This window comes from Carassius gibelio, chromosome A24 (assembly GCF_023724105.1).
Source record: "Carassius gibelio isolate Cgi1373 ecotype wild population from Czech Republic chromosome A24, carGib1.2-hapl.c, whole genome shotgun sequence".
Lineage (NCBI taxonomy): Eukaryota > Metazoa > Chordata > Actinopteri > Cypriniformes > Cyprinidae > Carassius > Carassius gibelio.
Window position 1 is genome coordinate 6,576,429 of NC_068394.1, and position 12,659 is coordinate 6,589,087.

General features: G+C 35.7%; 1 protein-coding gene across 1 annotated transcript in view; it reads left to right on the forward strand.

The window, feature by feature from the left end:
- The first annotated feature begins 5,163 nt into the window (after window positions 1-5,163).
- LOC127946395 (fibronectin type III domain-containing protein 3B-like) overlaps window positions 5,164-12,659 on the forward strand; it is a 53,490-nt gene continuing 45,994 nt past the window's right edge. The window contains exon 1 of the mRNA XM_052542944.1: window positions 5,164-5,325. The gene's annotated coding sequence lies outside the window, so the exon portion shown is untranslated. The remainder of the gene's footprint in view (window positions 5,326-12,659) is intronic.

Consider the following 12,659-nt stretch of genomic DNA (forward strand, 5'->3'; position numbering starts at 1 on the left):
TATATATATATATTTAAATCCAAATATAGTCCAAATTATGACAGAAGAAATCATAAATTTTAAATACAATGAAAAGTAATATATAACATTTTTGTCATAATTATGAGTCATAATTTCAATTTTATCTCATAATTTTGACCTTTTTTTCTAATAAACATGACTCAGTATCTCAGAATTTCTACTTTTTATGTAAATAAATATGATTTATGTCATAATTGTTTCATTCTTATGTGGTGGAAATGGGCTTTTGTTGAATTATAATTTTTACAGCAGAAGTCTTCCACAAAAAAGCATTGTATATAAAGTTTTTCAAATTGAGATCCCTCACAAAGAGACAAATATGAGATTGATTTTTCTTTCCTATAGGCAGTGAAATCTTTCACAAAAAAAAAAATCATCATCAATGGTTTATTTTTGTAGCCAAGAAATCACATAATCAAGACGGTTCCAAAACACATCATCAAAAGAAACATAATTCCAGTCTACACTGACTCACATGAAAGAAGATAGTCGTATCATTTTTGAAAAACTTGCATGCAGAGTGGTTACAAAACAATAAGAGCTAGAAAAGAGGACATAAACGTGGGTGTATTACAAAGATCATCTGTTTAAAAGGTTTTTCCCTGAGAATAATAGTATTGTCTGTAACACATCCAAACAAAATGATTGTCCCCACACTCCCAATTAGAGAAAAAAAGCCAAACAAAAGGTGCAATAACAGTAAAGGTCTCACAGGTGGGAAAACCAGTGAGAACTGCTTATCTGCTCCCCCCTCGGTGTTCCCATGTGCTAGCAGTGACAGATAGCTTCCCTCAAATACTCCCTTCCAGATCGTGTTTCATTAAACCACCACACCGCTAGGTTTCTAGGAAATTCCCTTTTGTCAAAACTGCTGACTGCCAGCAGCAAAGAAACTGCCAAAGAAGTCGCAATTCCCAGACAGGACTTAGAACATTTTCCCAGTAGTGTTGTGTTTTAACAGTCATAAGTTATATGTAAACATGATGATATGCTTTGAAAAAAGATTTTATGGCATAGAGTCATTTTTATGAACATGTGCTATCCATCTAAAATGATATCTGTCCCTGAAAGCTCTGGCAGGCCAAAAATGATATATATTTTTAATTTCCCCCTTCCATCCTTTTATACATTTTCTTCTTCTTTTCTTTTCTTCTTTTTTTTTTAAACGTAAATACGTATACTGCTTTTTTATTTGACTCTTTATTGTGATTTTCTTTCCACAAAAGTCTTTCTATAATATACATTCTTTTTTTTTTCTTTTTTTTTTTGCAAAAGTAAAAATACTAATTTGACTCATTTTGTATCATTGTATGTCATAACCTTGTAAATTTAATTTAAAGATTTGTAAATATATAAATCAGCCAGTTTCAATGTTTACTTTCAGAAAGTCTGTTAATTTAAGAAAGCTATCAAGCCACACAATGGTAAATATTTCTATTGTGCATTTTAAGTGTTTATGCAAATAAACTAAAATATAAATTTAGAGTTAATATTATACCTGTTTATAAAATCCAGTTGCACTGTATAATTCATTTTGACATTAGCTAAACAATTATAATAAATTCCCTGTATTTAACTGAAAGTTTCTGCTCACCATTTAGGTAGTCCAGCCAAAAGCGGGCCATGAATTTGTATAGGATGGAAATGTGGGCGTTCTGCTGGTGTGAGGGGGTGTTGAAGTCCAGGGCCTGAAGCACAGAGTAAACCACATTTAAGCATAACATTAAAAAAAACGTGAAATACAAAATAACTATCTTTAATGCTTTTATTAATCGTTTGGGAAGTATGGTGACATCTATTAGTTACAGTCTTGATGCTATTCATCCGTGATATCTTGGCTTAATGGGAAACATATATTTGTCAGAGCACGAGAGAGAGAGAGCAAGCGAGCTCCATGGAGTACCGACCCAACCTCGGCTGTCAGAATATGTTTCGAGGCCTGAAAAACATAATTATACTGATCTGGAAAACATGCATCTGGTGCCAGTATGTACTTAAACAATCAATTAAACAAAAATGTTCAAACTGAGTCTAGTAAATAACTCCTTTAATAATACAAAGACCATATGCACGATCCAGAAAATTGCTTACTCAACAGATAATACGACTGCCTCCACCTTTTCAGCCATAGTCATGCACAGAAGGTAATATGGTTCCATCTCTTTAAAAACAGAGAGCAAATCAAGAGGTAAATATCACTAAAAAGTGTAATGAAAAGAAAAGTTCAAATAACATCCTTGCTCAACCACATGAGGGCGCCTCGAGACTGATGTACAAATCTCTCTTCCCCATGCAACGAAATTCTTCATTTACATGAAATTATTATGCAATTTAATATATAAAACAATGAACTATCATCTAGTTGTACTGGCGACTGTCCATCGTCTTCCATGGAAAAAGACAACGCTTCTTTTCAAGCTGTGCTCGTGCCCTGCAGATGCTGACTCAAACACTCGTCTCGCGCATCCACTCCTCCAAAAGACGCTTCTGTGACTCGGACGGTCGTGCTGGACTCGATCCTCTTTACCTCCGCCCAAGCCGAGTAGTATTTTACCAAACCGAATGGGGAAGTTAGTCCAAGGTCATGAGCTACAAAACTCTAAACAAAACAAAACAAAAAAAAGTTGTGTTTCTGACAGCAGAGCTCTTTCTTCGGTGCAATTTTATATATTCATTTAAAAGCATTTATAAATTGCTTTTAAATTAATTTTATATTTTAATGGCTTAACTTTTATTTCCTCTTAGAACAGTTAGTGCACATGACTCATGGTTTTATGTTTTTGTATTAAATAACAAAAAAACTTACAATTTAAATAAACTTTATTATTATTATTTTTTAATTATTTATTTATTTATTTTTACTTTTTTTAAATAAACAACAAGGTAATTTAATAAAAATCTCTACTGGATTCAGCATAGAGACAGAGACTTTTATTTTAGAAAATATTACGTACCGTCACATTGAATTTACGTCAGATATCCGTTTGCAGTGCACCATCTATGAATGAATATACAGGGGGGAATGAATGAATATACAGTTTATATGCTTTTCATTACAAATTTCAGTCACGCAATTTTACACTTCAACGACAACAACAAAATAATAAGTAGGCAAGGTTTATGATTTGTCTCTTCACTGTCATGACTGAAATATCATGATAATATATAACAATAAATATTATAACACCAATTTGCATAGCATGTTGATGACACAGTGGAATCTGATGGAAGTGTGAAATTATGAAATGTAACAGTCCCAAATAAAGTACAGTATGGTCTGAGGATCTGGAACTTGCAAACAGCAAATCATTTTGTGAATGAAGTCTTGAGTTTTACACAAATTGGTTCAAATAGACATTTGTAAGTTGAATTAAATGCATGATTAGTGTAATTCAGTTATTTTATGTTTATATTTAACCATTTCACAGATGCTGTTCTACAGATTCTACCCTGAAAATCAGAGATTTCAGTCCAAATTATTTATTCCCCAAGGAAATAAATGCATGGATTCAGAATGTATCACTCAGTCAGAAAGGAGTCCACTCCTGAGGCATGATGATGCACATCTGTGCAGAAGTCACGCCTACATGCAGCTGCACCCAAAACTAGGGCAGAGAGCACAATTACATGCTTGTGTGTGTGCATACATTAAAAATTACACTGCTGCAAGACTTGAGTGTGAGAGACATGAGCTGTCTTGTCTTCCCATCTGCTCACAGAACATTTGAGAAGCAAGAGAAATGAAAGCTATTGCAATTAATGTCCTGTTTAACTTTTTTCTGTATGGGCCTGCTTCGACACACTTGTTTATATATTTTTATTTGTAGATTCATAATGAAAAATACAATCTGGTTATTTTTAAAATTTTTATAAATTATTGTATAATTATTTTTTTCCTTTCTTTTGGTATGAGGGAGTGTTGATGTCCAAGGCCTGAACTGCGGGGTAGAGAAGGGCCTGAACTTTGAATTTAATAGGAGCTTTTTTTGTCCAAAGCCTTTGAGGAAAAAAGATGAAAAATTGCTGCTGATTTTCAAAAAAGGCCTAATATTACCTAATTTGATGATCCTGAGGTAAAGATAAATATTGGGGCAGATAAATAATAATAATACATAAAATAAGCACCTGCTACAAGAATCTCATGAAACTATACACTATACTATACGGTCTCAGAGTTGAATTGACTGGTATTATGTTGTAATACATTTTCTTTTTATTGCTTTTGTTATTATAGAGATTTTTTGTGTATAGCTAATATTGGTCATCTTGATAATTCTGCCCGTTTTGAAGTGCTTGTTAACAATATCCTGGTGTTATAATGCATGCTTCGTGGTAATGTCCTAATAAAGCGTGGTTTGATCCCAGATCTGATCTGATTGCTGTAGTATTGTTAATGATCACTAAGTGGCGCTGTAGTTTCTCTTTAATTATATGGTCACCGATTCTCACACTGATAACTACATATGATTCAATAGAAAATATATAAATGTTGAAAAACTGAATTAAATAGCATTTCAACGAATACTAAAAATACAGCAACTGTAGATTTTTACTCATACCGTTAAATGTCAATCACATTTTTATAATGAGTTAAGTTTAGTAATTTGGCCCCCAAATCAGGAAAAATCAAAAGTCTTTTAAAAGCTTAACTTATGAGTTTGGAATATCATACAGTTATACGTAATAAATAGTATATTCAATTTAACACTGTATGGATATGTACGGCTAAACAAAATCCTGTGTATATTATGTTTGAGGATGTGGAACCTACAAAGAGGAATTTAATACGTTTGTGGACAAAGCATGTGAGTTTTAAACCATTGATGAGTTTTACATCAATTGTTAGTATATTTAAAAAAAAAAATAGGCTAACTATTATTATTAATATTATTGTAGTTACAGCTTGCAAAAAATATATATATATTTTTATTATTATTATTAATGCTTTTGGGTAAAACAATCTTCTATTTCAAAGCAAACTTTAACAACACTGCCAGTTTACGAAAATTAATTAAACTTTTTTGGTTTCACGTTGTCCTCGTCCATCCTAACAGAAGAGCCCCTGCTAACATCCCCTTGTCTTCATGATCCGGGCTCATTCCTTCCGATGGGATGGTACGAGTATTCGGTGTTATACGGTACACTTCTACACCCCCCATGTGCGCTTCCAGATAATTGACATGGCGGAATTCCACTCTGGTCTGCTCTGGTCCACCGTGGACTTCGCAGCAACGGAATGACATGCTTTCTATCACGGGCATTTAGGGACTACAGTGTTAATAAGCAAGTTCTACTGAATCCGAGGTAAGTAGACGTGTTTTGTTTAAAGTATTAACGCGTTAATGTCATTTTTCGAAGCGCTTTGAGACGCTGTTTCGCAAAGTTTCAAGTTGCAGAAAAGTGCGAGCCGGCTGACTGATGGGAAAGGGAAGTCGTGCATTTAATGGAAAACGAAACGATGCATAAACGAAACTTATTGCGTTAAACTCTTAAAACTTTTGCATGAGCTGCTTTACTTAACTTTTATGTGTCTGTTTTGACAGCCGTGTTTTAAGTAGCAGTCTATAATTTCAATGATAGACTGTGCATCTTGTGTATTTTTTATACAGGATAAAAAAGTAATTCGTAATCATCATTAACGCTGCTTTAGCTAAATTCAGAGACACTTATAATGCTTAAGTGAGAATTTACAGAGGAGGCTTTTATGACATAATTTTTCGCTATTGTATTTCTGTCCATTGCATTTTTTCTGGAAAATTCTCGAATTGGAAACCGAATCTTTTTTCTTTTTTTTTCTTCTTTTTTTTTTACACCGGGAACTATTTGTATAATTTGAACAAGTAGCATTCATATTCCTTTGTCAGTGTAACACTTTTTTAGGACACAGGTAAAGATGCCATTTGGAAAGTGACACGTCAATTCCCAGCAAGTTTGCTTTAGCGTCACGTCGGTATACTTTTATAATTGCGGGGTTGTTTACTTGCGTCATTGTAATGAGCATGACGTATGTTGACTGTTGTGTACATAAAGTCTAGTTCCGTCTATATAGACCCTATAATAATCACATACACTTCGGAGAAGTGTTCTAATGGGAAACTGAGTTAACGTGCATTGTAGAATAGCGTTCTTTTGAGCCGAATCGTTTCAATGATTCAATTGAACCGGTTCACAAAAGCGATCTAAATAATTGGTTCTTTAAAGGGACTTAGTCAGTCCGTGCTGTGTTTTATTAAAACTCACAATCTTATTGAACTCGAGAAACGTAATATTATTTCGAATATTAAAAGTGGGAACTGGACGATAGAGCTGGCAGTACAGTGTTTTTGGAGCATATTGAGAATTTGAACGGGCGGAAGTTACTTAATAAGAGACATGTATGATATATTAAAACACATCTTAAAATTGTCACGACTTGAAAGAATCTTTGAATTGTTTGGAGATGGGCTTTCTATGGGAGCATTTAAATGTTGCAGTCTTGCACATGAAAACTGTTTCTTATAACGATGATAGCGTTAAAATGTGAACAGTTGTGAAAGAACAAATACAGACTGGCGCAAAATATGATTTTAGAAAACGCATTCAGTCAGGGTTGAGGATCATTTCGTGGACCGGATCTTCTAGCCAGAGGAAACCCGATCCCAAATACATGACGTCATGCGACATTCCAGAGCCAATCTTGAGGTGCAGAAAACAGACTTGTTGACTTTAGAGACTCCAGCCTGTGCATCAAACGCGATTTCTCCCCTTTAAGTCGCTGTTGTAGTATTTATAGAGGTGGAAATTATCTTCTGTAATATGAGAGTCTTTAAACAGCAGTGAAAACCTCTCTCTTGCTCTGTCAAAGTTAAACACATGGGTTTTGCGGACTGATACTAAAGACTACTGATCTTTTATAGTAAGTGATGCTTATCATGTCCTGTGAAGGAAATGCACTTTTCTGTGGTGATAACCTGACCACAGGGTGAGGACTGATTTGTCAGCATCTCACTCCCCCTTTAAAACACTCAGGCGTTACCCTGACCCCTCCCAACCCTACAGCCCTTTGGCCCAAACTCAAAGGTTAAAAGAATGTGATGCTTGTAGGTATTTTGTAGAGTCCCATTACCATTCTTTGGCTCAGTCTAGTTCCGGTGATAACGCCAGGCTATATTAAGCTTTTCCAAAGTTTTTCCAAAGCAACCCGTTTTTTTTTTAACACCACTGGTTTACTCTCTGGGTTCTGTCCACCACCTCTCTAATTTGAAGAGAGCTGATGTTATCAAAATACTTGTTGCTAATTGCTTTGGAAAATCAGATGCTTTGCTCTATCCGTGTCCATCATTTCCTGAGAGTGATTGTAATGATCTGACGAATTGTCAGTACTACTATTTTGTCGTTATCGAATCGGCTGTGCCGAATTATTGATAATGCCAGTTACCCTGAGGTTAAGTGAGATGTCCTTATGGAAAAAAAACTTATGGTCCATTAGAGAAAAATTTAGGCTTTTAGCACAGAGAAAGTTGGTAGTCGCGGTGGGTAAAGATCTGGTTTAGGAATGGGTGATTCATGGAGAATAACTGTGAACCCTGATCACCATCATTCCCCTTGAGCAAAAACCCACAGTTCCCTCCTACAGTATTGTTCTGTGGGATTTTTTTTTCAACTTTTTATTTATAGTTAAAGATTTAAACAAACCCATAAGTTTTAGCAAGTGGTTCCAGTCCTTGAATTTGATTGGTCTGGCAGTGTTCCAGAAGTGATGATGTAGTCCAACAGCGACTTTTATCTTTTCATATCATCGTTAAGCTAGTAGATGCTGAGTGATTGAATCATTCATTCAACCGATTTGTTCAACAACACTGATTCTTTCTGGAATAACAACCTTATTTATAGAACAACCTAAATTCCTGGTTCTGCAAGGGCAAGGAAATTACCAACAGTCAACAAAGTCAACATCTTTATGAAGCTTTACATTTATCCCTCATTTTTTATTTGATTGTCATTCACAATGTTTCAAGTTCTTTCCTCATTTAAAGCTGCAGTCGGTAACTTTTGACGCTCTAGCGGTTAATAAACAGAACTGCTTGCGTCTTGCGGAAGAACATCGTAGCCGGAACTACTTCTCTCTGTTTATGTCTATGAAGAATCACAAAAGTACTGGGTTACTCCGCCGCGGTACCCCCGAAACAATCTAAAATAGTCTGAATATAAACACTTATTATAGGTGCACACTAGTGATTCAGGACAAGCTAAAAACACGGTTTGGAAAATGGATTCATGGTGTACTCGCTTATTATATACATTTTTCTACATTTTGAACGCAAACAAAGTTACGGACCGCAGCTCTGATTGGTTGTTTATTAACAGGAGCGATGCATTTCTGCAAATGGCAATAGGAGCACTGGGAGGAGCCAGAGGAGCTTGATTTTTTCACAGATTATCTGTCTCATATTCTACTGTCAGGACTTAATGACAGGTTTAACAAATATGTAAAAAATATATTTTTACAAAAGTTACCTACTGCAGCTTTAAGCCACTAAACAGTCTTGCACTTTTGTTTTATAGTCTGATTTTTTTTGCTTCAGATCAAAGTTTGTATTTTCGCCTCTGGTTGGTTCATCACTGGTTCATAACTCTATCAAAGACTTAAAAAAGAAATCCCAATTTGAAAAATGAAAGGGACTTCATTTTCCTATCTTCATATGGCAGAAATTGTAAAATCAGTATGTGGTTCCAAATTCAGCAGATCTTTAACTGTGACTCATTGAACCATTTATTTGATTCATTTGTTTAAAAGCACTGCTTGATTCAGTATCACCACTACTGTGTGGTGCTTGGAAAGATTCAATGGTTAATTTTACTTCAACATTATTAGGAACTGTTTTCATTGACAAAATAAAAATAGAGTTTAGAAGTTTCTCTGCTCAAGATGCTGTGGATGTTTTATCTCCAAACTTTTGTTTTTCCTTCCTTTTCCTCCGTGAAGAGGTGCATTGGAATGCACAAACGGATTTTTAGGTACTGAGACCAAATTTTTCCCGGCCTTTTATCTCTTCAGCCTTCTTTAGCTGGAGGCAGGATTGAGGAGTGGATATGGGTCTTTCTCTCTTCTGCTGAGCATCATGCTTGTTCATCGAGCCTCTTATACAGACTGATCCAGTGATGCTTTGGTTTAGAAGTTTCATGAATTGGATGATCTACCTGCTGCTAAGCGTAACATGTTTGGTACAGATGTCCTGAAACAAAAATACACACTAACATAGCTCGCCTGTTTGTAGCTGAGGCCCAAATCAGGATAAGGAATGTGACCTAATGACCTTTAGAAGCAGAGGGAGGGAAAGCGTGAAGAGTGGTGCCTGTTCATTCTGCACATACATGCACGTTTATTCCCACTTTTGCATGGCTGGAAGTTTGTAGAATTCTTTGTAGAATTCTTCTTTTGTAAAAGTTTAAATTGAGACTGATTACCTGTAATGTTAAAACATCAGTGTGGATGTTATGATAAGATTAGATAAAGAACACGATGATCATTGACTTGATGGTTATGATAACAAAATGAGTTAGGTGAGATTGTATCACAGCAGACAGAAAGTCATGCAGATTTGATACAATATGAGAGCGAGTCAACGATGACTGAATTTTTATTTTTGGGCGAACTATCCCCAAATTGAATTCTCAAATATATTTCAGTTTAGTATCAAGCTTATCTCAGGGCAAGTCCTGAGGAGAGAAAAACAAAAATAAGTGAAATTATTATTAACAAGATGAGTATAGGGCTATAATATAAATGTGTACAGCACAGCCCAGATAATTTTGATGAGAAATGTTCCAGATCATTCTGAAATCTCTTACATTTGATTTCAGACTTTAAAAAAAAATGTTCTCCAATAAATCTAAATTCCATCTAAGAGAATCATTTGTGATATTAAATTGTAATTTTCTTTTCCTTTGGTTGTAAAGCTTTTTTATAGACCAATCTCAGTACCACTATCCTGTTTAACAGATAAAGGTGTTACCCAACACTGACACCTCAGACTCCAGAGCATGACCTGGTTCCTCCCTGAGGGCACAATTATGCAGTTACACACCCAGCTGAGCTCAAAAATCTGACCCTGTTTCTGCCCGCACTGAAACTCCATCCACTCTCACCTTACAGAACTTACAGGAAAAGACACTAGGAGAGAGGGGACAAAAAAAATAAGGGACAGTTCAGAGAAAGAAGACAGAAAAGAGATTCCCAGGATCCAAATTCAGTGTTGCGTAATCCCAATATGAAACGTGATCCTGCCTCTGAGAGCTGACAAGGAGCAGAGGAGCATCTTAACTGGGTCAGGCTGAGTGAATCATATTCTCCAGTCACACGGAGGAGCTGCGCAGGGTCACCCCGGAGAAAATTCTCTCTCATCCTTAACATCCTAATTGCGTCCAGGGACAGAACAAAAATGGAGCTTGAGATTGAGAAAGGAAAAGGTTGATAGGTTCTTTTTAGTCAGTCAAAAACATATTACTTGAACTGCATGATCTGATTCCTGAACAAACAAGTTCTATGAGTCAGTTCTTCTTACTAAATCAAGATTATAGAATGCAAACACTGTAGTCTGATTCCTGAAGAAAATGACTCTTATTAGTGAATCAAAACATACAGTAGGAACAGGGTAGTTTGAATCATAAAAAAATGACTCTTATGAACAGGATCTTTTTAGTGAATCAAAACATATAGTGCAACAATGTAGCTTATACCCCAAACAAACAACTCTTATGAACTTTTTTTTAGTGAACATGAACACTGTAATCTGAATCATAAATGAATGAATCAAACCAGTTAGTTAAATCAGTACCATCACTAACAGGTTATCATGACAGTGAGTAGTTAAAGATGCATAGTTTCAGTCAAACACTTTTAAATTGATTTATTCATGAAGTTCTCACAAGTCTTCTGAATTCATATAATTAGGGTTTTAAAGCTTCTCATCTACAATAATATCATAAGTGTTGTTTTAATGACATGCGAGCTGACATTAAAGAGCCAGTAAGATGAAAATTCTAAGCTTCCTATCACTGTTTATAAGTCCTGTACAATAGGTTTAAATCCATCCAAGGTTAAAAAACATTGTCATTTTGTCAAAATATCATTTTAAAATTACCTCAATTCTCAGAGATCCCCAAACAGTTCGCGCAAAGCTGTTCAAAAGATTCAGTTTCCTTAAACCCCACCTTTCGGTAGCATACTGTGTTCTGATTGGTCAACTGACATCGTCAGGTTTGATTGGTTGTTCCGCACACAACTTCATGGTAAACAATGAGTTAGCATCTTTTTGGGATTCATCTCATCGCGAAGCAAACAGTAAAATAAAAAACTTGAACAGTCTCGCTGCTTTTTCTTCTGTGTGGGCGTATTCAAGCCGCACGCTTCAGTTTGAATCTGAATAGCGCGTTTAGCGCGGGGGCGTGGTCACATTAGATATAATGAAGGGAGACGTGAAAAATGGACATCGCGTTGTTTTCCTATGGATTACGTTGTTTTCCTATGGATTACTTTATCACAGAATATCTGTTAGCAGCACTTATTTAGTTTTAAAGAAGATATGTCAAGCTTTCTATAGATATCTCTCTCATTTCTCTTCGTTGAGTATTCATGGAGTTACACTTCCTTTTAATGACGTGTTTGTAAATGAAGATCAGCGCAGAGAAAGGCTGCAGACAGCACACATACTGATAAGACGCTCGGGAGAAAACAAACACATAACTTCATAATCATACTTCGCGTTGGGATTCGGAGATGCTCGTTGGTCTAAATAAAGTTGCTAATGAACCCTCTTTTATGGCCAAACGCTTTTGAAAATACTCACCGAGATTAGAAAAGCAGTCATCAGTGAAGGGATTTGTTGTACTGCTCTGGTATTGTGGTAAAAATGAATTTTAGCCATTGGTTCTTCTGATCTTCATTCTTTGGCAGTGAAAATAAAACAAACTTGCCTTTACAATTAAAAACACACTGTCTCCTCGACATGATGCTCTCACACCAACCAGAGCGTCTGTGTGGGGGGTGGGGCAGGTCAGAGTTCTGTTTCTCCCAAGACGGTAGGCAAAGATTATTATGCAAAGTGTTCCTAGTGACGTACATGGAGATGGGCAAAATATTTGAAATCTATAATGACTCGTTTCAGCGATTCAGAGTCGACTCCTTACTTTAGAAGCCAATAACTTTATAAATCGTTTACTTTTTGGTTTAATTACTTTGCACATTGTTTACACTGATGGACAGCTACATCATACACTGTAATACAGGTAATTTTTGATTTCCCATCTGTGTGGCTCTTTAAAGAATATGTCACTTTTAGTATGTAACTCTTTTCCAATAACATTATTTATGTAATTGTTATTGCAGTGCCAATGCATTCATGCCACCTTTGAGCTGCATTAAACAGTCTGTGTGAATACATCTAAATGCCACTTCAGATGTGCCACATATGCAATGCAAAGATGGATTTTGTTGATACTGATTTCAGTTGATTAGTAACATCTTTTGTGAATCAAATTGAATTAAAGGAAAACACCACCATTTTTCCATATTCCACTATGTTCTTCCCTCAACTTAGATGAGTTGATGCGTACCTCTGCCATCTCAGTGTGCACTCAATCACTGTAGCGCGTGGCGC